We start from the raw sequence: 24985 nt of genomic DNA on the forward strand, positions 1-24985 counted from the left end.
GCAAAAACTTCTCCTCTCCATAAAATCTGGATCACCTACTGACCCATGTCCCCCGCCCATTTATGCATCTGGCCATTAGGAAGATCTGCGCAAGCTTATTCCCCCTATCAACCAAGTTCTAGAGTTGGGTATCTATCCTACAATCTGGAAAAAAAGCGGCCATTAGGCCACTGCTTAAAAAACCCACCTTGGGCTCTAATGAGACACGAAATTATTGCCCAATTGCCGACCTGCCAATAGTAGCAAAAATTCTGGAGAAATCAATAAACAAGGTGCTGAGTGATTATCTAGATACAAATAACCAGTTGGACTCTACGCAACATGGTTTTCGGTCCTACCATTTCACCGAATCTGCTCTGATCACTGCAACAGAGGAGATAAGGAAAATTGTGAATGGGGGAGGCAGGGCAGTCCTCATGCTCCTAGTCCTATCGGCAGCATTTGACACCGTGAATCACACAGTGTTAGTGCAGCGGCTGAAGGATCTGGGGGTTGAGGACACTGCCTTGGCCCTTCTCTCCTCCTTTTTAGGTTTCGCTGGGGGACGGAGCCGTTAGGCTCCTCCTCCAGAGAAATCTATTGAGTACAGTAAGGCACTCTGGAACACGCCCCCCGTCCCATTGGCTAGCTCCATAAATGGAGCCTAGCCATTGGACGAGGGGCCTGTCCATCAATGCCGGACCAGACACGGGGGCGTTCCCGAGATTCTTTGGCTTTTGCCGACGTCACGCGACGCCGGGAACGCCCCCGAGTCTCCTCCGGCCGGGCCGTGCTTGCTGCTGTCCTGGGCATCGTGAGTGTTTTTCCCCGGCACGTTTCCCGCCTCCCTCCCGCCGTTCGTGTTCTCTCCCGCCCCCCTCCCGCCCCCTGTGTCCTCTCCCGCCCCCTCCCGCCGTCCGTTCCTCTACCGCCCCCCCCCCCCCGTGTCCTCGTAGGTGCTGCCGCCATTTTTTTTTAATCCGCGGCTGCCCACGCCGCACTTGTGCCAATTTTCGTGCCTCACGCCCCCTGTGTCCTCTCCCGCCCCCTCCCGCCGTCCGTTCCTCTCCCGCCCCCCCCCCCCGTGTCCTCGTAGGTGCTGCCGCCATTTTTTTTTATCCGCCCGGGGGTCAACCGGCAGCTGCTCGGCACCTTGGCCGAGGCACGAAGGGGCTGCGACCGCATTGGTGGCTTTTCGGAGGCTCGTCGGCAGAGGCGCGCTCTGATTGGCCGCTGCAGTGGGCCTGTCCCCGTGAGCTGCGCCGCCTTTGGTTGGAGCCTCGCCGCGTCATCAGGATCTGCCCCGGGAGCCGCGCTGTGAGTGGCTGACTCCGGGGGAACCCTCGACGTCAGCGGAGGCCAGTGGGAGCTGCGACGGGGGCCGTGCCTGCGAGGGTGAGTTTTCGGCCCAGCCGCGTAGCTAGGGGGGGGCGGTCCGCCCCAGGCGGCACCATTTTTGAGGCGGCCGCTACGGGCCTACAGTGCCGTGGTGCGCGTGCGCCTATTCGCTCGCCGTGGTCTAAGTTACTCGTATTTGTTGCCACTCTAGCAAGGATACTGAAAGTCAGTGAATCTGTCCCCTGCCTCCCACAGTTGCATTGCATTATGCCCATGTCACCCTGACGGTCGGCAACGGTCCGTAATTTAAGGCTTCCCTCTCCCCCCTCGAGTCCCCGTCCCAGCCTCTAACAGTCCAGCCAATGCCAGGGCCGTCCCTGCCTGCCTAAGGAGAAGGGCCGCTGCGCTGCCCGCAGCGACCCGGAAGTGGTTGACAGTGCGGAATTGCGTCAGGAATTAGTGCCCAATGAGAATCTGCCGCCTGCAGCACGAGTCCTCATCGGCGGAATTGGAATCTGTTCATTTTCGCTGCCGCGTAAATGGTGATGAGATTAGAGCCCACCATCGCAGGTGGCTGATTTGAATTTCCAGTGAGTTCTTTTATACTACACAATCATGGCAGCTGCACAGAGCTTCAGTGCTCGCACTGCAGTAATGTGGTTCCGCGCCCGGACCCGACCGGTACCTCAACAGCCTAGAGGCAGCATGTACAGCTGAGCCAGAATGCTGCCTGGCATTGCTGCGGAAGTGCACGAATCGTTGCGGCCACGGCCCGCCAATTGCCATCGGCTCGGGCTCACCACTGTGAGGTAATCTCTTAGGTCTAAATTGCTAATCCTGCATTTAAGGCTTGTAAACCGAGGTAAAGAAGGCGTTAGAGCAGACCCCGTCAGCAGTGATCACTTTATATGTTTGATATTATTCTATATAATGTGTCGGGCCCCCAGCCCCCACATGGCCTTCATGTTTGTGGATGTTGTCTTTCACACATCTGCCGTGGTCACCAGCGCCTCTGTATATTCTGATGGACTACACCGGTTACTTGTGTTTAAAGTTTTATTACATTTTCACTGTAAAGCGCGGCGTTCGCTTCCTAACATGACGGTGCGGTGTTACCCATCCTGCTAATAAAAATTTGCTCTGCCGGCATGTACGGCGACAGTCTTAATCACCGTTTGAGCTGCCGCCTGCCCTGTTATAGCTGGGAACTCTGTTTACTGACACTATTAAACTGTGTTAGCAGTCCCTTCCACTAAGACTTTCAGGGTCGGGTGACTGTTAGAGCCACTGTGGTGCCTTTCAACTTCTCAGCGTGCCGAGTGTCACCAAGTCAGCACAGCCTGTAGTGACAGGCTGCAGCTGATGTGATGGTGACTGCTGCAAGCAGGGTTCGGCAGGTAGTGTGCAGCACGCTGGACCAGGGAAAACTGCTCAGTCAGCTATTGATTTCTTTTGATGGGCATATTTCCTTTTGAAATAATACACCCTGTGGCCTATGATACGGCGACTCTTAGAGTTTCTCATTGCTCAAATGGGTGTAATTGCTAATATTGACATGTTTCCCTCGTCTGTATCGCTTGATTTTGCTCAGCCGAAAGTATAACTCATAGTCTTTGAAATGTCACCGATATTAACACTGAAGTTATGAAAATGTCACTCTTAGCAATCTGAAACCCTGGCAGCTATGGTGTTGTCATTTGGTTCTTTCTTTGAAAGTGTTTGTTTAGTATCATTATACATTATATTGGTACTGTCACTGTTAGAAATGGGGGTCTCTAGTTGGCAAAGGTAGGTACCTTCTTCCTCGTCAGGATAAGGGAGTTATACCTCTAAAATAACCCCTGCTCACCCCCTTGGTTGCTGGGCACTAGCAGTCGGGCTTATCTCAGAAGCAGCGTGTAAAGCATTTGCACATAACCAACATTAATACAGAAACAATTTTATTTATAATTTGTGCCACATAGGTTCACCCATTTACTGATTGTTCACTTGGAACCTTGCTTTCTGTTATCTAAATATTTTTTTTACACTGGTCTAGTTTTTCCTTCAGGTATTTAATGAGTTACATTTTATTACGTATGTTAAATTTAGGGCAGATAATGTTTGCCATGTCAAATTATTTTACACTTTGCCCTACCGATTTTGAATACCACATGCCTGCCATGGAGTCAACATTTATCAGGTTTCTGCTTTACCCATGTTTCTATCCTTAGCGTTATTGCTTCTTTAAAAAATGTTCTCTTCTTCAGACAGCTGCTCTGATTTCGTAGCCTTTCTTAGACTGTATATACAGGGCGTTAGTATAACCGTAGGTCACGGGGAAGAAGTCTTGCATGCCTCCTTAGGTTTACATATGAAAGTAATTGTTTCTATCTCGTTGTTTAAAAAAAAAAAAAATATCTATCTATCCGTACTTCCACTCTTAATTGTAAATGGCCAGGATGTTTGATCAATTTACTGTACTAAAAAAGGTACTGCAGCTATCTAAGCATGCATGCTTGGCTTCAGTGACATTGTTTTGCTGCTTTTTGCGGCGATGTCGGCATAATTGTTGGCAGGTATAAAGCCTCTAAATTAATGTTAGCTTTACGACTAATGCATGTGCCCAGTAGCTGCAACCAACACGGTGCTGAATCTCAACATCGTACTTCTGTCGCTACCAGTTTTGTACAAAATGAATCATTTTAACTCTGCATTCTGTGAAAGGTGGTTTCTACTAGGATAAGTTTTGGTACTGTCACATGACTGATAAAGCCAATGTTTTACATTTGCCAGTAATTACGCTTAGCATATTGACTTGTAGATTGCAGTACCCTAGTGTATACAAATCCCAGATGAAAATTCCCCAGTTTGTTTACGAACTTTGCCACACAACAGTAATCTATTAGAAACGAAACACTTTGCCACTCTTATTTTCTCCACTCTGATTTTTAGGTCGAGCCTAGACAGCTTGCAAGCAGCGTGTAGCTCTAGGTGTATGTGTGTCTCTAGGTGTGTGTGTGTGGAGCTCTGTGTGTGTGGATCTGAGTGTGTGTGGCTCAGGATGTGTGTGTGTGTGTGTGTGGCTCTGTGTGTGTATGTCTTTGTGTGGCTCTGGGTGTGTGTATGTGGCTCTAGGTGTGTATGGCTCTGTATGTGTGTGTATATGTGTGTGTATCTCTGGGTGTATGTATAACTCTATATGTGTGTGACTCTGGGTATGTATGTGTAGCTCTGTGTGTGCATCTGGGTGTGGCTCTGGGTGTGTTTGTAATCAGTGTGTATGTGTGTGGCTCTGGCTATATATGTGTAGCTCAAAGTGTGTATGTGTGTGTGGCTCTGGGGTGGTGTGTGTGTGGCTCTGGGGTGGTGTGTGTGTGGCTCTGGGGGGAGGTGTGTGTAGCTCTGGGAGGAGTGTGTGGCTTTGGGGGGGTGTGGCTCTAAGTGTGCATGTGTGACTAGGGAGTGCAGAGTGACTAGGGAGTGCAGAGTGACTAGGGAGTGACTAAGGAGTGCTAGGAAATGACTAGAGAGTGCTAGGGAGTGCACAATGCTAAGAGGCGCGGAGGGACTAGGGAAGCTAGGGAGTGCACAATGCTAAGAGGTGCGGAGGGACTAGGGAAGCTAGGGAGTGCACAATGCTAAGAGGTGCGGAGGGACTAGGGAAGCTAGGAAGCGCACAGTGCTAGGGAGTGCTATGGAGTTCTAGAGACTCTAGAGATTAAGCTAATAACAATGTAAATGACAATGCCATTTATTTATCTGTTTTCAAAACCAACACATAAATAAAAATGTTGTCATTAACAATGCCAATAGCTCAAACTTTTCCAAAGGCGAAACCATTGCATTGAAAATGCTTGTTGAAGTCAAGGGAGCAATGTTTGTTCTGGGATGGCTTGAAATCTGATAGTTTCCATCTTCCATGCGGGGTGCCACAGGGATTGACCTTATCCCCGACAATGTTCAGCATCTACATCACTTCGTTGGCCAGACTTTTCAGGAGGCATGGTTTCGCATTGGTCTCATATGCTGATCATTTGCAGCTTGTTATTTCTATCTGCAAGCAACCGGAAGTCACAGCCGCCAGATGTCATGCGTGCCTCACTGAGATCATGACCTGGATGAACCACAGCTTCCTGAAAATTAACAACGATAAAACAGAAGTGACAGAATTTGGCCATGGCCGGTCCCTGTGGAATGACTCTTGGTTGTCGATCGAGGCCGGGAATTGCCCTTGCGGCGTCCCTAAAGTTAGGAATCTCAGGTTCATGCTCAATGACCAGTTGAATTTTTCTGCACACGTAAATATTCTCACTTCTTCCTGTTTCTTTTTATTAAAAACTGAGAAAAATGTTTCCTTTTATCTCACGGGAACTAAAAAAGACTGTGATGGTGGGTCTTTTTTTTTTTGTCCAAACTAGATTATTGCAATGCCCTCTTTTTGGGAATGGATAAACTCAGATGAGGAAACTTCAGCCCCTACAGAATGCAGCAGCAAGACTGCTTTTGAATATCCCCAAAGGACATTCAGCGTCAGCAGGAATCAAATCATTGCACTGGCTTCCCATCCAGCAGCGGGTGGAATTTAAGGCCTTATGCCTGGTTCACAAAACACTTCATGGTGGCGGTGCCGAGGAAATTTCAAGAATGTTACCACCTTACATCCCTTAGCGTTCCCTTAGATCTGCCAACCTAGGCCTACTTCAGAGTACCAAGATTAGAGGGCAAGATGGGGAGCAAGGACATTATCGAACGGCACAGCAAAACTATGGAACAAAATGCAATGGCCATGAGATTCCAGGCAAATCGGCAGCTTTTTAGGAAGGATCTGAAAACATGGCTGTTTACATCCACCTAGTCCTTTGGGTAACATAGGCCTTCCCCCTGACATACACTAGCGCCAAGATGCCACAGCAATTGAGCGCTCTACAAACATACATCCTATCCTATCCTACTCTTGTGCAAACTGTTGCATCCTAATCTCCTTTCAGCAAGTAGCAATGGAAGAAGAAAGACCATAAGTCATTCTGCCAGCTGTGTCCTAAAAATCTAAACCCAAAGCTTGCACAACAATTTTGCTCAAGAACTGTAGTCCGTTCACAGTTTCCTTGGGCCTTGAGCTGATACTCCATTGAAGCGGTATGAGCAAAGAAACAAAACAATTTCAACAGAGCTATGTGTCAATGTGTAATAGTAGCAGAGAATGTGTGCGCCTCAGGCAACCGCCACCGAAAAAGCATCACGTGCATGCTGGAAACAAACTGATGAGGCAGCTGACATAGAGAATGTTCCAGTGTACACAGAGGTGGCACTGGAACAACAGTACACAATGAAAGCCTCGATTACGCAAAGTGAGCAATGCACGACACCAATATAGCACAGAACCCTATTCTTCACATTGCTAACGTTATGGAGGAGAACGACGTTTGGGATCTCTCCAGAACTGGTACCCAGATTGCTAGACTTAACAATACAATAAAGGTTTTCAGTGGTTTCCCACATCCCCAACCTTACTAAAATAGTTGCATTGCAACTTCTCATAAAACTAAAATCTTCCATCTCTATGCAACCTCAGTAGGGTCATTTAAACTCTGGTTCTCTTTGTATGTTTGTATGCACATGGCATTGCTGTGGCCCACACCTAGCCAAAAGGCAGCAGAGCTTCTCTTTCACTTATACGGTTTCCCCAAACCTTCCCAGGTGCCCCTGAAAGCCATCCTTTATGATGCAGAACATCTGGGGGAAAAAGCAATGAAATATGATCATACTGACCCCAGGAATATCCACCTCTTAATGAAACCAGAAACTACTTCAACCTGACAAATATCACACACAAAGCCCTTGAGCTTGGCCTTCCAATATACCTACAAAACACAAATTAAGCTTTATAGGAGGTTTAAGAGACATTACATACTATTCCCAGTTACTCCTTTAACTAGCCAAAGTAGGTCACATACACAAATTGGTCTTTTCTCACAGACTGATCACCCAAGAACCTGTCGTTATGCTAACTTCCTAGTCACAAAATGACTTGGTTACCTTTAGGGTAGAAATATTTGGTCTTGAGGCACAGAAGAAACCCCCCCACCGCATCCAACCACCTCTGTGAAGACCAGCTGACCTTCTTTGAAAAAGAAACTTTCAAAGATTTGAGTCAAGAGCCAGGCGAATGAGGAACTCCTTCTCTATTAAGAAACTCCTAGAACTCACTCAAACTTCCCAACTTTCTCAACTATGATCTTCAACCAAGTAAAAACAAGCATTGGCATAGCCAATAGGTCTCACCTTTGGGACCGTATAAGTAGTTAGTCATGCTGCACATTATCCTGGGTGCTCTGCAGAAATAGCGATCAGAGACACGGCGTGGGACGACTGACAGAGGAAAGGAAATGCAGACAACGGGAGGGTGGCTGGAGCATGGTGAACACGGCGGGAAGTGTCCATGTCATCATGTACACTAGGTTACAGGCTTGGGCTTTCCCTACAAAATAAATAATTGTGTTCAGATGGGCTGATGACATAAAGACTACACCTCCCAAAATGCATAACGTTATTAAAGGAAAGACGAGAACTGAAAAATTGTGTCCATGGAGACAGAGTTCCCCAGTAAGCGCACCTCAGAAGGATGAAAGGCCAATACACCCCAACTGTGATTCAAAGCTGTCATTTGTGGAGCAATGACAGTTCACAGTAGAGGTGTATTAACATCCTTTTCTATGAAGTTTACAATCCGTGCTAAGCATGCAGCAACGTCAGAACAGAAAGTGTTCCATTTACTGCCCGGAACAGGAAGCGAAATGTCACCTCAGCCCCTGCCCCATCAAAGTATCAGACCTGTGGTTAGTCACGCAAACTTTCTGCTAGGAGTTCACTCATTCACAAATTTAGATAAACCGCGACTGGGTAGGTTACAGGTTTCTATATCTGCGCTATGTCAGAGGGCAGAGAAGGAAGTAACCGCAAGTAAACGGAAGCCAGGAGCGTGAGCCCGGTTAAGTACGTGCTTGTAGCTGGTGAAATGCTTAGTAAAGTGTGTGTGAACAGCAGCACTATGTACATGGGGAAATATAGCATGTGCTTTAGTTAAGTATATACAAGCACAGGGTTTGCATGTAAACAGTGTGTGTGTTTACACCCCCCAAAAAAAGCATATCCCAGACGCAAAAGTGAAAGCGACTGCATGTATCCCAACAAGAATCGTGACAACACCGTCCCTCCTTGCAGGTGATAACACTACGGCCCTGTTTGTACCGCAATGCAAATGTTCCCTGCAGGCGATAATTTTCTGTGTGTGCGCCCTGGCAAACGGCAAAGAAGGATGTAAGTGCAAGTGTCCCATTTCGTTTTATTCTGTTAAATTATGTTTAGTTTGAAAATCAGCGTCTCAATGTTTAGGACTCTGGTTGTAGCTAAATGGAAAACACTTCATTACCCTACAGCCGGAGGAGTACACACTGCAGTCACTACTTGTACAGCCCAAAGCTGTGTTACATATGCTGTGCTTTTGCTCTGTTAGCGGAGGATAAGATGCACACTGGTAACAATTGTGACTTTAGGGTCATATTTAAAAATAAAGAATGATATCGGGAGAGTGCTTTTGCACTGTTAGCAGGTGATAGGATGTGCATCTGTAACAATTGTGACTTTAGGGCCTAATTTAAAAACAAAATGAAGAATGATTTTGGGAGACATTTACACAGCCTCTGCTCTGTTACCGAGTTAGCAAGTGAGATAACAATACAGCCCAGTTTGTATTTAAACAACGGCCTGTGTGTCAAACAAGCGCACACATACTGATGCGCGCCTGCTAGCTCCCGAGAGCAAAATGCTCTGGGAGTTAACCTTTAAAAAGAAGCTGGGGCATCCACACGCCTTTCGGCAATTGCGTAATACAGCCAAACGCAAAGGCAAATGGCGGGTGAGCCCCACATGGATGAGCTTTTAGAAAAGCTGAAGTGATTGCAAGAGGTCGTTTTCCTAGTGCAGCGCATGTGCTGCGCTAGGCTCGACCTAAGAAACAGCTACAAAATAATGTCTTAAACCTCACCGCAGACCATCAAAGAAACCTTGATCATACTTGGCCCCCACATCAGGCAAATCATAAATGCTTCACTCAAACAAGAAAGTGCACACTAAACTGAAGCAATCCATATATTCCCATAATGAAGAAACAATAAGACCCATCAAAGCTAACAAACTCCAGAACCACCTCAAATCTCCCTTTCATCAGCAATATCTTGGAAAGCAGCAACCGGTCACAAGACAGACAGTTGGGAATCAGACCCGAGGCATAGAGGGGGGCACAGAATCCATAATCGCAGACATTAGCTATGATCTCTTGTTCTCAATGCAAAACATTCTGAAATTCTAATCCCATTTCTACATAATAGGCTAGAAAATAGGGCAGGGATAAATGGAAAAGCACTTCAGTGGTGTAACTCTTTCCTTTTAAACCACTGCCAACAAAACAAAAAAGATGGCTACTGCTCATCCTTGAAACTGAACATGCGGGGTTCCCAAAGCTCTCCCTGTCCCTGCTACTGTTTAACATCTACACGAGAACCTTGGTGCGAATCATATCAATCTACCAACTCCAATTCCAGATGTACGTAGACATAAAAATCCATCTCAAACTAGACAACCTCGAATACCAAAACGCCATTTCAAAAAGTAAAATACAGATATACCACTGGATGAAGGACAATAACCTCCAGCACTAGCTTTAAAACTGAAATCCCAATAACCAGCAAGAACTTAAAAAACTGCTTCCTCGACAAATGGCCAAGGAAACTAAGTGACGCGCCTTATCCAGACCCAAGCAGTGAGATACTTTGTGATAGAGTTTGACAAAGATCTCACCTTTAAATACCAAGCTCAAACTGTTGTCAAAAGCACTGAAACACACAACATGATATTCAGGACAGCCCCTTTCACCAATGAAAACACTGGCTTTAGCTAACCAGGGCGCTGATCCTATCTAATCTAAACTACTACAATAGAGTCTCGACAGGACGACATAAGGACCTTCAGAAGCTTAAACAAAATTAAGCATACAGAATCGATGTCCATTCAAACAAATCTGACTATATCACACGAGCTCTGAAAAGTCTCCACTGGTGTCACAGAATATCAAATACAAACTTGTAAGCACATCTTCGCATCACAGGAGGGAACAAGTCCAAAATGCTTATAACCCTTACTTTGACTTATTTACCTAGTTGGGTATTTATATCAAGCACAACTAACATCATTGCTCACCGTGCCACCCCAGTTTAGACCCAGCCATATGCGAATCAGTCTTGATGCTGTTCCTCATGGGAACAGTCCAGCCCGAACTGTCAAGCCAGACCCTCTCTGGACATAAAACAAGCATCCTAAGACCGGTTTCGGGGTTTCACCTCTCATCAGAATTGCAAGCTTGAATCTTGAATCTAGTGGCACAGTGAGCCCGGGACCCACGTCTGGGCATACCCGGTGCGTTTAGGGCGAGAGAGCTAAAGACACACAATGATGGACGGAATGCAGAACAAATCAAAAGATCTGGGTTAAATCCATTGTTCCTTTGCTCACCATGCCACCGCAGTTTAGACCCAGCCATATTCAAATCAGTCTTCACCCTGTTCCTCATGGGAACAGTCCAACTCGAACTGCCAAGCCAGGTCCTCCGTGAACCGGAAACAAGTATCCTAGGACCCTGCTGTAGGGTGCATCAGTGCTTAATTTATCAAATAAAGAGTGCCAGTGCCGGAAGTCTGCTCAGAAGCCCGCGGCTACTGCAACTGAATGTTGGCGTGCCGAATACCAGGACTGCCAGTCTTAAATTCACCTCATGCTTCTTTAATACACTACCCGACACTCTTTACTCATGTTCTCACTCTTGCAGGTTCCTGCCTTCTCCCTTTGTGACAATTATTCAGTCTCTCTTCCTCAGTCTTTTCCCTCTCTTGCACTTGGTAAATACCTGATGCAGAAAAAAATTCTGGTCCACAAAATAAGTGCTGGTGGGCTCCATCACCAACCACTGGCTCAAATTAAGCTCTGGATTGTACCTTAAGTAGATACATGTCTCTTCTCTGCTTTCAGAGGGTACCAATTAGGTAGCATGCATCAGCTCAGGTGCTCCCTATCCATTAACCAGATATACAAGGCAACAGGAGATGCATGGCATTTACTTTCCTGTCACAAGGTGACAAACATTTATTTATTTATCACATTTGTAGAGCGCTCTGTTACCCGGAGGTGTCCTGGCGCTGGCTTGATTGAACTAGTATGAGTGGGTAGCAAAGGATTAATGGGTGAAGAGCCAGGTCTTAAGCTCTCTCCTAAAGGCCATCAGGTCCTGGGATTGTCTGAGCGAGAGTGGTAGTTTGTTCCAGGCCTCTGCCGCCCTGAGGGAGAAGCTCCTGCCTCCCCAGCGAGCTCTTTTAACTCTGGGCACCGTAACCAGAGCCAATTCCCCCGATCTCAGGGTTCGTGTTGGTTTATGCCAACGGAAGAGCAGTTTCATGTATCTAGGGCCCACGTTTCTACTGCAAAATACAGCTCCATAAGTAAGAGGAAGAGACGTATGCTCTGCTGCCTTAGGGAGTGCCTTATGCTATTAAGGGGTTAACAACCCTGCTCTTCTGCCGTACACCCTACTTAAACTGCAACAGGATGTATAGACATGTGTCTCCTCTGCTGCTAAAGGGAGCTCCTTGGCAGGATGTACAGATGTGCCCCTGCTCTCCGATCTTACAAGCCATGTGTCCTGTAATGGGATGTAGGGAAGGTCCCTGCTTCTATACCAACGTGAGCTGCTCGGAAAGATGTACAGATGTGCTCCTTCTATGCTGCCTTAGACGCATCTTATTCTTTAACGGGGTTGTTAGGCATGTCCCTGCTGTGCCAACAAAGTGAGGTAATTGGAAGAATGAACAGAGGTGCTCCTGCTCTGCTGCCTTAGACACAATAAATGCCAAGGCCATGCCCATGTTCTCATAACAAGCTGCTCGAGAGAGGTACGGCCATGCCCCTGCTCTGCCACCTTATACACACCATATCTTGTAACAGGATGTACAAGCAGGTCCCTGTTTTATTGCCAAATAGTGCTCTTTGGCAGGATGTGCTGATGCAATGGCATAGGACGCGTGGGGGACACGAGGGATGTATCCACTCCGGATCTGGGAGCGGAAGGGACACACTGGCGTGTTTACTGATGGGTAAACATTGGCAGACAGAGCACGTCTCTCTGAAGCCACACTGCACTTCGCTTAAGTCTCCGTGAAGCGCTGTAATCTCAGGAGCAAACTCTGTGGGGGCTTCGAGACTTCTCTATTTTTTTTTATAATGTAATCGTGGTTCTTGAGGTGCTGAGCCTGTTCTAAAATCGTTCCGTTTGTAAAGCCAGGCGAGCCAGTAGAATAAGGGAAGGCGGCAGATGCTATTTTATGTTAACGTTGCTGCTCCCTCCGCTGACATGAGAAAAAGAACGATTGTTAGGAGAGGCTCAAATTCAACATCGCAATGATCAGAATTACATAATTAGCCAAAACAAGAAGAGCTCCGGCGCACCCACAGAGGTCATTGCTTACCTTACAGTTCTTTTAGGAGATGACTGGGAAGTGGTGCTTAGCTTCAGACAGACATGTTCTGTCACTGTGCTTGATCTTCAGTGTTTGTGAAAATATTCCAAATAAAAAGCATACCTTTGAAACTACTCCGGAGTGTTCACACATCCTCTATAGTGATATTTTTAATAGTTTTTCAATTAATGTTAGTATATGGTGTGCTTTAGAATCACTCATCATGCCTTAAATCAAACTGATGCTAAATATGTATTGAGTATCAGTTACATTTAAGATGTGGTAAGTGAGTTAAAAGAACTCCAGACACTAACACTAATCGATTAACTGGACACTAAGAACTGACCTTTGGGGATAAACGAAAGAAGATTTCGTGTAATTCTATAGTCTCCAAACACAACACAGTCCTGAACACAAATCCCTGCATTCCCACTTGTCAAAACTGTCTGATCCACGTTCTTTCACTTTACTTCACTATGTATTATTTTCCTTAACAATTTAGTTTGAGAGCACATTGAAGTGATGCGATATGGGATCGGTACTCAACTATAACATCATGTACATGGTTAAAAGAAAATAATCTTACTTCACATTCAATAATGTAGGTCTATATATACAGAAAGTGCTTTAAGTGAGATGAAAAATCTGGGGCGGATCTCTCAATAGGGTGTGGGTTATGTAATTAAGGGTGTGGCTTACAAACACGCAAGCTAAAAACCTGTGCTTAGCATAGTGTGTCACCCAACTGGTATTTTGCTGCTTCTGTCATTGCATCCACATATATAATACAAGTAACATTACACCTACAAGAAGTCTGAACGGTTGGCTTTGTCAATGATGGTTAGTTGCATAAGATAAATACGCAACAACTACGACTTTGTTGTATGTAATCAGGGCCACATGAATTATGCGATTGTGCGGATGTGGTCATTTTCGCATTATTATGGGTTTGCCGCATTTGCCACATAATCCTTCAACTGCTGTATAATCTGCAGATTTGAACAAAACGATAGTTTCTGGCTCAAGCAGTTCAAAAGTTTCTAAAAGCTCAGTGACGTGTTACTGCACAGCAAAAGGCCCTTTGCAAACATGGACTGGTTAATTTTCTTTTGCTTATTGCTTTATTTGAATATTAAATCGATAATAATGAAGTGCTACCAATGCCCAGACAGTAATTAACAAGTGTAAAAATAAGAAAATACTATTACAAAATATGCTGCATAATTAGATTTTTCTTGGCACATAATTTACTCATCCCTGCCACATAATTTGGCCCTCCCCTGCCACATAAATCCAGTGGCCCTGTATATAATATTGAAAATGCTTCCGTTCTGACATGATGAAGCTGTGAAAGATCCATAATGAGTCTCTTTGAAGTTACATTAAAGGCAGGGAAGGATGGTACTGCTGCAGTTAAGATTTTTTTTCACCTAGAGGGTGAGGGCAAATATGGAGAACCCGATATGGACCCATCTCGGCACCTGCTGTTTAGAACTGCCGGTGGGGAGCACCGGCAGGACCTGGTTCACTTAAAGCCCTGTATACAGAGACCATGACAAACCAACACATGTTGGTAATTCACCTAAAGCCCGGTATACAGAGACCATGACAAACCAACACATTTTGGTAATTCATGGCAACAACTTCAGGGTTTGAGGCTATTCCTGGATGTTTATTGTTTGTGAAAAAAAGACATTGCTTCCAGTAAATGTCAGTGAATTCAGAGATATGATAAGATGTACATAATTGAGATAAAAATAGTGATTTTCTTCCGTTTTGTTTCTCGGCCGTTTTACATCTTTGGATGGCTCGGCTCGTGCTTTGGCTCTTAGAGCCGAGCCAAGCAAAGCCTGCTCAGGCTCTTCTGCCTTTCACGCGTCTCAACCTTCAGCTGCATGCATGACAGGTCCCTGTTCTGACAGGAGATCCTGGAACGATTACTACCAATCCCTGTTCAGCTACCTTTCATGCCCTGGACCCTGCTCCACCGGCCACCCATCCGCTACTCACCCGAGCCGTCTGTCAGCTCATCCTCACGTCCATCCTCCGTTGATGCACTTTTAACTGGCGTCCGCACTCCGTATGCCTAACACTTCCGGGTCGCATAAGAACCAATCCCACGCCAGGACATTCCATGTGCGTCATCTGAGAGTGGGCGGTACTGCTAAGGTGTAAGATGTCATAGAATTGGAGCATGGGGTACACCGAGCCAATCCTAGTGCGCTCTTCAGAATTGCGAAGTGTTGATTGGCTGTAGAGTCCGCACGTGTCTTCGTCCGATCCGTCCTCTTTATAGTCGGGTGCCGCCCACCTTGGGGCACGTGGGTGGTAGATGAGGTTTGTGTTGTGTAACGGTGCGGGCGGTGACAGGCTCTGTAGGGCCGAGTATCCCCGGCTAAGCTGCCCCCTCGGGGTATCCCCGGCTAAGCTGCCCCCTCGCTGCCTCTCTGGATAGGATAGAAGTAGGGACGAGTGTATTGTATTGTAATTGCATTTATATAGCGCTTACTAGTCCTGACGAGGTGTCGAAGCGCTTTTTCGGCGAGCAGCACGCTATTCCGGGACCCACAGAGGATTAGTGTTGAATTAGTATAGTGAAACATGCAAGTACATTTTAAGTGGTGGATAGGTTAATCAGTTATTTGGATTTGGAATGATAGCAGAAGGATAGAGTAGGACAAAGGTTTGTATTTATCGCTCGCTTGTTGACGCACGCTATTCAGGGAGCCTATAGAGGATTAGTGGTGAATTAATATGGTGAAATATGAGGTAATTTCAGTGGTGGATATTAGTCTGTTACTTGGAGTGAGAAGGATAGCGGATGGATAAAAGGGAAAGAAAGATTTGCATTCATATAGCATTTATTACCCCTGATGGGCGTTGAAGCGCGTTTAGAGTGAGGGTGAAAGATAGATAGAGTGAGGGTGAAACATAGATAGAGTGAGGGTGACAGATAGATAGAGTGAGGGCGACAGATAGATGTGCGTGCGTGTGTGTGTGGGTGCGTGATTGGGTGCGCGGTTGGGTGCGGGGTGAAAGATAGATAGAATGAGGGTGAAAGATAGAGCGAGGGTGAAAGATAGATAGAGTGAGGGCGACAGATAGATAGAGTGATGCGCAAAGTAGGGCCCCAGGTGAAGAGGTGGAGTGACGGTTGGTTACTGGCACCAGGGCCGGTTCTAGGATTTGTGAGACCATGGGCTGAAAGGGAACGTGCGAGGCCCCCTCTAATTTACATAAGTGGCCCCTTGCAAGGAGACCATTCACAGACACTGTGGGGGCCCCCACAGTTTTAACCTTTACTCCACAAGCATTTCTCACACCTTCATAGGTGTGAGAATTGATTGTGGTCTAAAAGTTAAAACTGTGGGGGAAACAAAATGCTCGACAATGAGCTCCCCACAGTGTCTGTCAATGGTCTCCTTGCAATTGAGGGAGCGTCTGTCTCCCTCCCCTATGCCTCCTGACACCATCCATGAGAGGCCCAGGGAGGGGGCCCCTCCAATGGACCTTAATTGCAGGCGACACCTTTCTTTGTAATAGATCGCCAGGGAACAACAGGACACATCACCAGTGCGTGGCCCCATGCTGGTGGGCTGAGTGCGAGGCCCTGTGCAGCCGCCCACGCTGCCCATGCCTTGCGCCGGCCCTGACTGGCACAGTCTTGTCGCGACTGACAACGGGGTAGGCCCTCGTGGTATTAGTTTCTTAAGTTTGGATGGAAGTGACAGCCCAGACCCTGTAGAATATGGAGCAGTAGTTGCAGGGCTCGAGTCGGGGTACCACGCGGGTGGACAGCGTCCCCCCACTTATTTTACTGGAAGCAATGGAGGCACACATTCACTCTTTGGCCTCTCCTGGGCGAGATCAGAGCCCATTCAGAACGCTGCTCACGTGCTGGCTTCTCTGATGCAATCGCATCCTAGGGGTGAGCGAGGGGAGGCAATGAGTCTGATGGTGCAAGCCACCTTTCGTGACGTCACATCCTGTTGTGAAGTCACCGTCCCCCCACTTCTTTTTTTAGGACTTGTGCCCTGGGTAGTTGTCTACGGTACATTTGGCATTTACACCATTTACTCACCCTGGGCGAAACCTGTATTGGCGCCACCCTTGTAGCCTCCTGCATGTCAAAAATTGGGGTGGAGTAGGGGGAAGGCGAGGGGAGTAAAGATTAAGGGGCGCCATGAAAAGCATTTAATTGCGGACACCACACATGCCAACATCTTTAAACTGGAACGTGGAAGATTTTGATAAAAAAATGCAGAATGTAGTTTCCCTATTGATTTATGGTGAAGCAGGGGAAATTTTAGGCCGAAGACAGCTAAAATGAAGTCATTTTTGGGTTAAAAAATTTGGAGTCTACTGCCTGCATCAGGTATGTTGCATACATGCTGTAGTGTCCATGGCCTGTTGGACGCGGGGTAATTAATTAATTTATTTATTTAATGCGATTTTATATAGCGCGAACATTACCCGAAGGTGTCAGAGCTCTTTACATAAGAACCAGTTGCGATCCATAAGGATTTAGGATTACATGAGTTACATAAAAGATACGAACAGAAACAAATTGCAAAAGTACAAGTTGTAAAGTCACACAAGGAAGAGATAGAACAGAAAAAAATTCCAAATGTACAAGTTGTAGAGTCACACAAGGAAGCGATACAAACAGAAAAAAATGCAAATGTACAAGTTGTAAAGTCAATCAAGGAAGAGATACAAATGGATAAACACTAAGAGTGAAAAACAATGTGGACTGGCCTACTGGATGGAAGTAGTGGAATATTAATTAGTATTCCAGGTCACTTGTGAGTGTAGCTTTTCTGCTGGGCACAATAAGTTTTTGTTTATAAACCCCTCACACACCAACCTGGTTGGTGTTATGCTTCATCATCGGGGTCCAACCAGGCAGCTGAATGCCGCCTGGTTGTGCTTCTACGCCTGACTACAGCGGAGCAGATGTTGTGCAACAGTGTGATGTGGATGAAGGTGAGTAATAAGATACACCTTTGGGAATCCTTGCCCAATATTTTATTTTTGGCAGCCCACGGCGTTGGTTAAAATTAGTGATGCAACTACCAGTAGAATAAATTGCGACTACTTAGTTGGCTAGGTGTTGGCGGTCTACATGTTTCAGTCCCAGAGGAAAAATATGCGGGACTTTCGTCAGGACCAGGAAGATGTGAGCGAGTGGCAAAAAGTAGTGCCACGTGTGAATCTCTCCTACACACGCGCTAAGGTGTGTGGAAAAAAGTGGAAGAATTTAAAAGAATTAAAAAATGCAGCTGTGTTACTTACAGGCACTGCAGGTATGCGAGAAAAATCCTGTAGGAAGGAAAGAGACAATATGCAACAATGCGTTATGAGAGTCTACTATTAGGATATATCTGCCATTCACAATAGGGGGATGTGTGGCATGCATGGCAAATTCTGTTACGGCAAGAACAAGTGACAGTCGCTTCGGCGCAATATGCATTCGGTGGGTACTGGCTTGATTGCGCTCCATGCGATGGTGGCAGGACACATGATGCATTAGCACTATATCTAAGTGCTCGAAGTGTGATAGCTGTGTCAAATGCCGATGTATCACAGGGCCCATCCCTGTGGTGAAGGCGACTGGCCCTGGTGTCGCTATTGTTAAAGAGTAAGACACTACAGACATTTAAAAATTACGTGCTGAGTGCGCTGTACATTACAGTGAGACGAACACACATATAAAAAATGACACATATGGCAATAATATCATTAGGAGCAAAGCACCGATAATTACTTTGCTAAGGGGTCCGTTCCAGTAGATCGGGCGCGGGGAGAGGTACTCCCGAGTACGTTCTAAAGGAATGGAGTAAAGGGTAGTGGTCAGTACCACTCGCGGCTACGGGGATCTGGTGAGCCCGCAATTGCAGGAAGGGAGGCAAGACCTTACTTGTATAGTAGAAGTCCTCTGTGGAAAACCTAATCTGGTGCCCACGGCGTCCCGGGTGGTCATGAACGGCCAGGAGCGTCCGCTTAAGTAATGGTTACACAGACAAACAATGTCATAGGGAGGCGCTGCGCTGGAATTCGCATGTGCCGTAGTGAACACTGCTTCTGTGATCAGGAGCATGCGCAGTAGGTCGTGCTCCGGTGAAGTGGTGGCCATGATGGAATGGGCTGCAAGGCGGAGACAGTGGCCAGAGAGGGTGTTCTCGCCTGCTAAGGGCACCCTGGTGAAGTACATTATAAAAACGTGGGACACCAAATTGTACGTTATAAGGACGTGGGACACCAATTTGGGCATTAGAAACAATATGAGAGCAACAGAAGAGCTCATTGGAGGGTGGGAACCTGTAGGAAAAGTAACCAGGGCAATGTCTGTTTATCTAGGGTCATCACTCAATACAGGTGCTAGGAGATCAGAAAGTTGTTGTAGGCAGTACAGGAAAGGTGGTTTATCACTGGGAGGAATTCAGTGGGTGCTCAAACTATTCCATGGAATATTGTCATTAAGGCCAGTCTTGTGGGTTGACAATCGGTAGACCCATCGCTGCTCCTTATTTCGCAACTTTTCTTGGATGTTAGGCACATTCGGGTTGATACTCTCAATCACTACCCAGCGCATATCGTTAGTAGTGTGGCCCATTTCTAGAAAATGGTTAGTCAGTTTGGTTGTGTTCTTCTTGCACCGGATGGTGCTGCGGTGTTCGCATATACGCGTCTTTATTTTTCTGCTGGTCATCCCAATGTACCACAGGTTACATGGACAGGTAATGCGGTAGATTACATGGGTGCTGTTGCAGTTGGTATGATGGCGCAATTCCCACTGTTTCCCTGGTTCGAGGGCTAGTGTTTTTGTGGTGTGGGTCAAATGGCAAACACTGCAATCACCACAAGCATAATGCCCTGTGATGTTGGGGAGGCCCCATGCACTGGTGATTGTCTGCTTTGGGGGTGGTTGGAGTCTCGGTCTGGTCGAGACAATCGCATCTTTGATGGATCTAGCCTTTTTATGAGAGATCGGGGGGGGGGTCCCATTGACGAACAGGGTGCAAGTCCTACAATAAATAAGTGTGGGACTACTTAGCATATGCAGTGAACTCACCAAAAGTGATGTATTAAAAAGAAGAATCACTCGCTCCGCTCTAATCGCGGAGGGTCTGCTTTTTCCAGTTTATGGCAATGTACTTGTCTGTATACACATAGTGAACATCCAGTGAATGTTTGAATAAAGCCCACTGGGTTAGCATTCCGTGCTTCAGTCTGTGGCTTTCGCAGGTCTGTGGTACACATATTGTCAGTCAACTCATCCTTTTAAGGTAAATGCAATTAGATTATAACTGGCAATAGATTGAAGCATGCTGTTCAACATTCTGTGATATTGATAACAATGTTACACATTATTAGGATTGCCATTGTATCCCGTTCCGTTTTTAGGTCGAGCAGACCTGCATTCAATGCCACTCACACATGCAACGCCACTCACACATGCAACGCCACTCACACATGCAACGTCACTCACACATGCAACACCACTCACACATGCAACGCCACTCACACACGCAACGCCACTCACACACGCAACGCCACTCACACAAGCAACGCCACTCACCCACGCAACGCCACTCACACATGCAACGCCACTCATCCACGCAACGCCACTCATCCACGCAACGCCACTCACCCACGCAACGCCACTCACCCACACAACGCCACTCATCCACGCAACGCCACTCACACACGCAACGCCACTCACACACGCAACGCCACTCACACACGCAACGCCACTCACACACGCAACGCCACTCACACATGCAACGCCACTCACACATGCAATGCCACTCACCCACGCAACGCCACTCACCCACGCAACGCCACTCACCCACGCAACACCACTCACCCACGCAACGCCACTCACCCAAAGCCACTCACACCCACGCAGTGCCACTTTCACCCACACTGTGCAGTGCACAATAGGTCTCGCAGTAGGAAAGTTGGAGCTATTGGTTTTGTAAATGACAAAGCCCTTTATGTTTTTAAAATGAAAACAAAAATAAAAGGCATTGTTATTTGCAATTGTAATAGCTCCAACTTTCCTACTGCGAGACCTATTGGCAACGCCAGTGCTTGTTATATGTGTGTTCGTCTCACTGTAATATACAGCGCACTCAGCACGTAATTTTTAAATGTCTGTAGTGTCTTACTCTTTAACAATAGCGACACCAGGGCCAGTCGCCTTCACCACAGGGATGGGCCCTGTGATACATCGGCATTTGACACAGCTATCACACTTCGAGCACTTAGATATAGTGCTAATGCATCATGTGTCCTGCCACCATCGCATGGAGCGCAATCAAGCCAGTACCCACCGAATGCATGTTTCGCCGAAGCGACTGTCACTTGTTCTTGCCGTAACAGAATTTGCCATGCATGCCACACATCCCCCTATTGTGCATTGGAGATATATCCTAATAGTAGACTCTCATAACGGATTGTTGCATATTGTCTCTTTCCTTCCTACAGGATTTTTCTCGCATACCTGCAGTGCCTGTAAGTAACACAGCTGCATTTTTTAATACTTTTAAATTCTTCCACTTTTTTCCACACACCTTAGCGCATGTGTAGGAGAGATTCACACGTGGCACTACTTTTTGCCACTCACTCACATCTTCCTGGTCCTGACGAAAGTCCCGCATATTTTTCCTCTGGGACTGAAACATGTAGACCGCCAACACCTAGCCAACTAAGTAGTCTCAAATTATTCTACTGGTAGTTGCATCACTAATTTTAACCAACACCCTGGGCCGCCAAAAATAAAATATTGGGCAAGGATTCCCAGAGGTGTATCTTATCACTCACCTTCATCCACATCACACTGTTGCACAACACCTGCTCCGCTGTAGTCAGGCGTAGAAGCACAACCAGGCGGCATTTGGCCGCCTGGTTGGACCCCGGTGATGAAGCATGACACCAACCAGGTTGGTGTGTGAGGGGTTTATAAACAAAAACTTATTATGCCCAGCAGAAAAGCTACACTCACAAATGACCTGGAATACTAATTAATATTCCACTACTTCCATCCAGTGGGCCAGTCATCATTGTTTTTCATGATTATAGATTTGGGGACGGGACTCGCCCCTCAAAACCCTTGCTCTCTCTATTGATTCCTCTAAACACTAAGAGTCACATTGGAAGGGTAGAGAGTACAAAGGTCTACTACATATACTAAAGGTTAGAGTTATCTCTATATACAAATATATACAAATAGTAGATTTTCTCAGGTCAAGACCCAAAAAACCAGGAGAGTAGAGTTCCATTAAGTGGGGTCGGAGGGGGGGACGCAGTCACAGCACCAAGGGAGGGCAGTAGAATGTCTGCTGTTTCGCAAGATGGTAGACCAAGGACAAGAGCAACAGCAGGAGACGGTCCTAAAATGGCGGGCGCACACGTGTTTCCAGTCCAAAAGTTACGAGTGAGTGCTCCCCCCGGCTCCTTCCCCGGGGGCCGGGCGGCTCTGTAGTGTAGTTCCTATTTTCCCAATAGGCTCTGCGCATTGGAATAACATAAACAGCAGTGTAGACGTAGGACTGAGGTCATCGAGGTCTCTACTGACTATGTTAAACTTAATTTAGGTTTGCGCCAGCTAGCTCAGAGGTCACTGGAAACTTTCTTGAATGAAGAGGGATGGATAACCTTTCCTGGCTCAGACAAGAAGGAATTCAGTTTCCGACTACCGCATAAACATGACAACTTTGCTCCCTCAGAATAAGAGTATATCTCTAGAGTCGTGTGAAAACAATAGACAGATATTTCACTCAGTCAGCAGTGCATACTTAGTTTCTCCACAGTGCAGAGAAATAGAAAGACGGGCGTTTTCAATAAAAAGGTGTTATTTATTGAGCAGTCTTCTTTCTCATGCAAGAGAAATGAATTGCCACAATTGCAATACTTAAAGTAAAGTAGAGTGCGTACAGTAAAAGTAGTATCATGAAATAATACTGTAAAAACATTGATACGGTTTCTTATCCGTATGATACTTTAAAATGGATAAAATATATACATACATAAATACATTGACTAAAAGGCTCAACCGGTGCTTCTAACTACGCCTACCCCGGTGTACCTGACCTAAGCCTAATACGTGGGAAGGGACAAGTAAGTAGCGATGTTAAGTTAAGTTGATTAAGATAATTTTGCCAAGAATCTGCATCAAGAATTCTCCTAAGGGTTTAGTCAGCTCCGTACCTTGGTAATAGAATGTGGGAGGTCTGGTATCTCTTTCCTCAGGACTCGATATTACAGCAACCGGCAAGGGTAGGCTGGAAACACCGGAGCTGGATTTTCTCGGCTGGAGAAAAAGACAGCGTCTCTCTCAGTGCGTCAGACAGGAGGGGCGGCTTCCGCGGACACTCGCATCAGCTGGGCTCTCGGGCAAGTAGATGGCCGCTCTGCTCCAAACCACCGTGTCCTTGCTTAAGGCAACTGTTGGTATTTTATACCTGAAAGGTGCCGGGTTTGACGTAAGGTTGGACATAAGACGTCACCAAGAACTAACAGTTCTTGTAGGACTTCAGGAGTTCTTGTTCAAATCAAAACAATAGCAGAGGGGGTTTTCCCGGGCTGCTGGAGGCTTGGTTTGTTTAAAGAACGCGTTGTGCTTTCTAGGAGTCGATGGGAGTAGCCGTGCTGTGCTTTGGATTGCATGGGCTATTACTGAATATGAATCTGATTCTTATGCTGTTGTCAGGACATTATTGATTATAACACACAAGGGCATAAATCGGAATATCGAATTAGGGTCCTAGATAAGAACACGACACCCACTCCACGAATTGATGTCCATCATTACTAAAACTAAGCAATATTAAACATTCAAAGGTGTATGTGTTTTTTTTCCGACCCACCCCAAAATACATATTTCGCATTTGAAATCGTATACGGTAAATACACGGAAATGATTATTTGTACTGTACGCTTTTCAAGCAGTGTTATCATTCAGAGAAATGCATATATATATCAGCTGAACGAATTGCAAAAATTACACATGAAATGGCTCTAAATACAGAAAAGAAGGTCGAGACCATTTCATCACATATTTATACAAATTTCTGTATATGTGCTAGAGGCTGAGGTAAAATATTGTCTCTAGTATCCTAAAATAGAAGCTCTGTTCTCTAAGAATAGTTCTACTTTAAACAGAATACCATGTGCCAAAAATAGTAAATATTTTGAAAATATGGGCAAAAATAATTTCGCTTTCAGGGGAAAAGTTCCAAACATTTTCTGTAGCTTTGTTTATCAAAAACTGAAGGCCGAATTCAGAGTTCAGGGAACGCTGTGTGCTCATTGTTTTTATTAAGAGTTATTCTCGTTGACTGGAGAGAACATTATCTCAGACATACCCGCAAAAAATTGGTCTACCACATCAGGTGAAAGTTTGACCAAGTATGAAAATGCTGCAACTGTGCAGTTCTCTGCTATCATCGATGGTTGGGTCAGCAATGCTCACAGAAGGCTGTACCTGCTCGGTGCTGCTTTCCTCTCTTACCTCACCGCCACATACTCGTAGTGGCGAATTCTCAACTAATGCCGTCATCAGAATCGGTGGCCGCTGGGGACAACACAATGCATGAGTCGTTACCGGACCTAGAAGAGTATCGATATCCATTGGTACTGCTGATTGTAGTGTAAGACAGATGTCCAACACGCATTCTTCTCCACATAGCAGACATCGAAGCACAGGTATGATGCAATCTTGCCAGATCGGTCTGAATGAAAGAAACCAGGTTGTACTTAGATCTCTTAGCCGGGCCAAACCGAGGACTTTAGTGATACGGTCTCGGTATCGTATTACTAGGATCGTTTCTTCCATCGTTGCTAGAGTCTTGCCTGTGGATTGGCTTGCCATATCGGTGCAGAAGAAGCAAAAATAAAATTCCTGACACAAGTCCCAAGATTAAGGGTAGGCCGCCAAAGACAGAATGGACAAAATTCGTGAATTTGCCCAGAACTGTTTCAAATGGTATTAACAGTCCCGAAAAAATTGTCTTAAATACATGTGCGATGCCACTGGTATCAGACATGTTTAAGATTTGGTTTAATACTTCTAAGAAATGTACGGGGCAATTTGTTGATAAAAGGGTATGTATCTCTGC

At 46.1% G+C, this 24985-nt stretch overlaps 1 protein-coding gene across 3 annotated transcripts in view; it reads right to left on the minus strand.

Moving 5' to 3' along the window:
- The window catches only part of TANGO2 (transport and golgi organization 2 homolog), a 781874-nt gene extending 766908 nt beyond the window's left edge, over positions 1–14966 (minus strand). Inside the window, exon 1 of one of the 3 annotated variants that reach the window (XM_086942620.1) lies at positions 14871–14966. The gene's annotated coding sequence lies outside the window, so the exon portion shown is untranslated. Of the gene's footprint in view, positions 1–7581; positions 7778–14822 lie in introns of those variants that run through there. The other 2 variants (XM_086942621.1, XM_086942622.1) reach the window with 2 other exon arrangements.
- Positions 14967–24985: the final 10019 nt, after the last annotated feature.

This window comes from Lissotriton vulgaris, chromosome 11 (assembly GCF_964263255.1).
Source record: "Lissotriton vulgaris chromosome 11, aLisVul1.2, whole genome shotgun sequence".
In the NCBI taxonomy this organism is placed as follows: Eukaryota; Metazoa; Chordata; class Amphibia; order Caudata; family Salamandridae; genus Lissotriton; species Lissotriton vulgaris.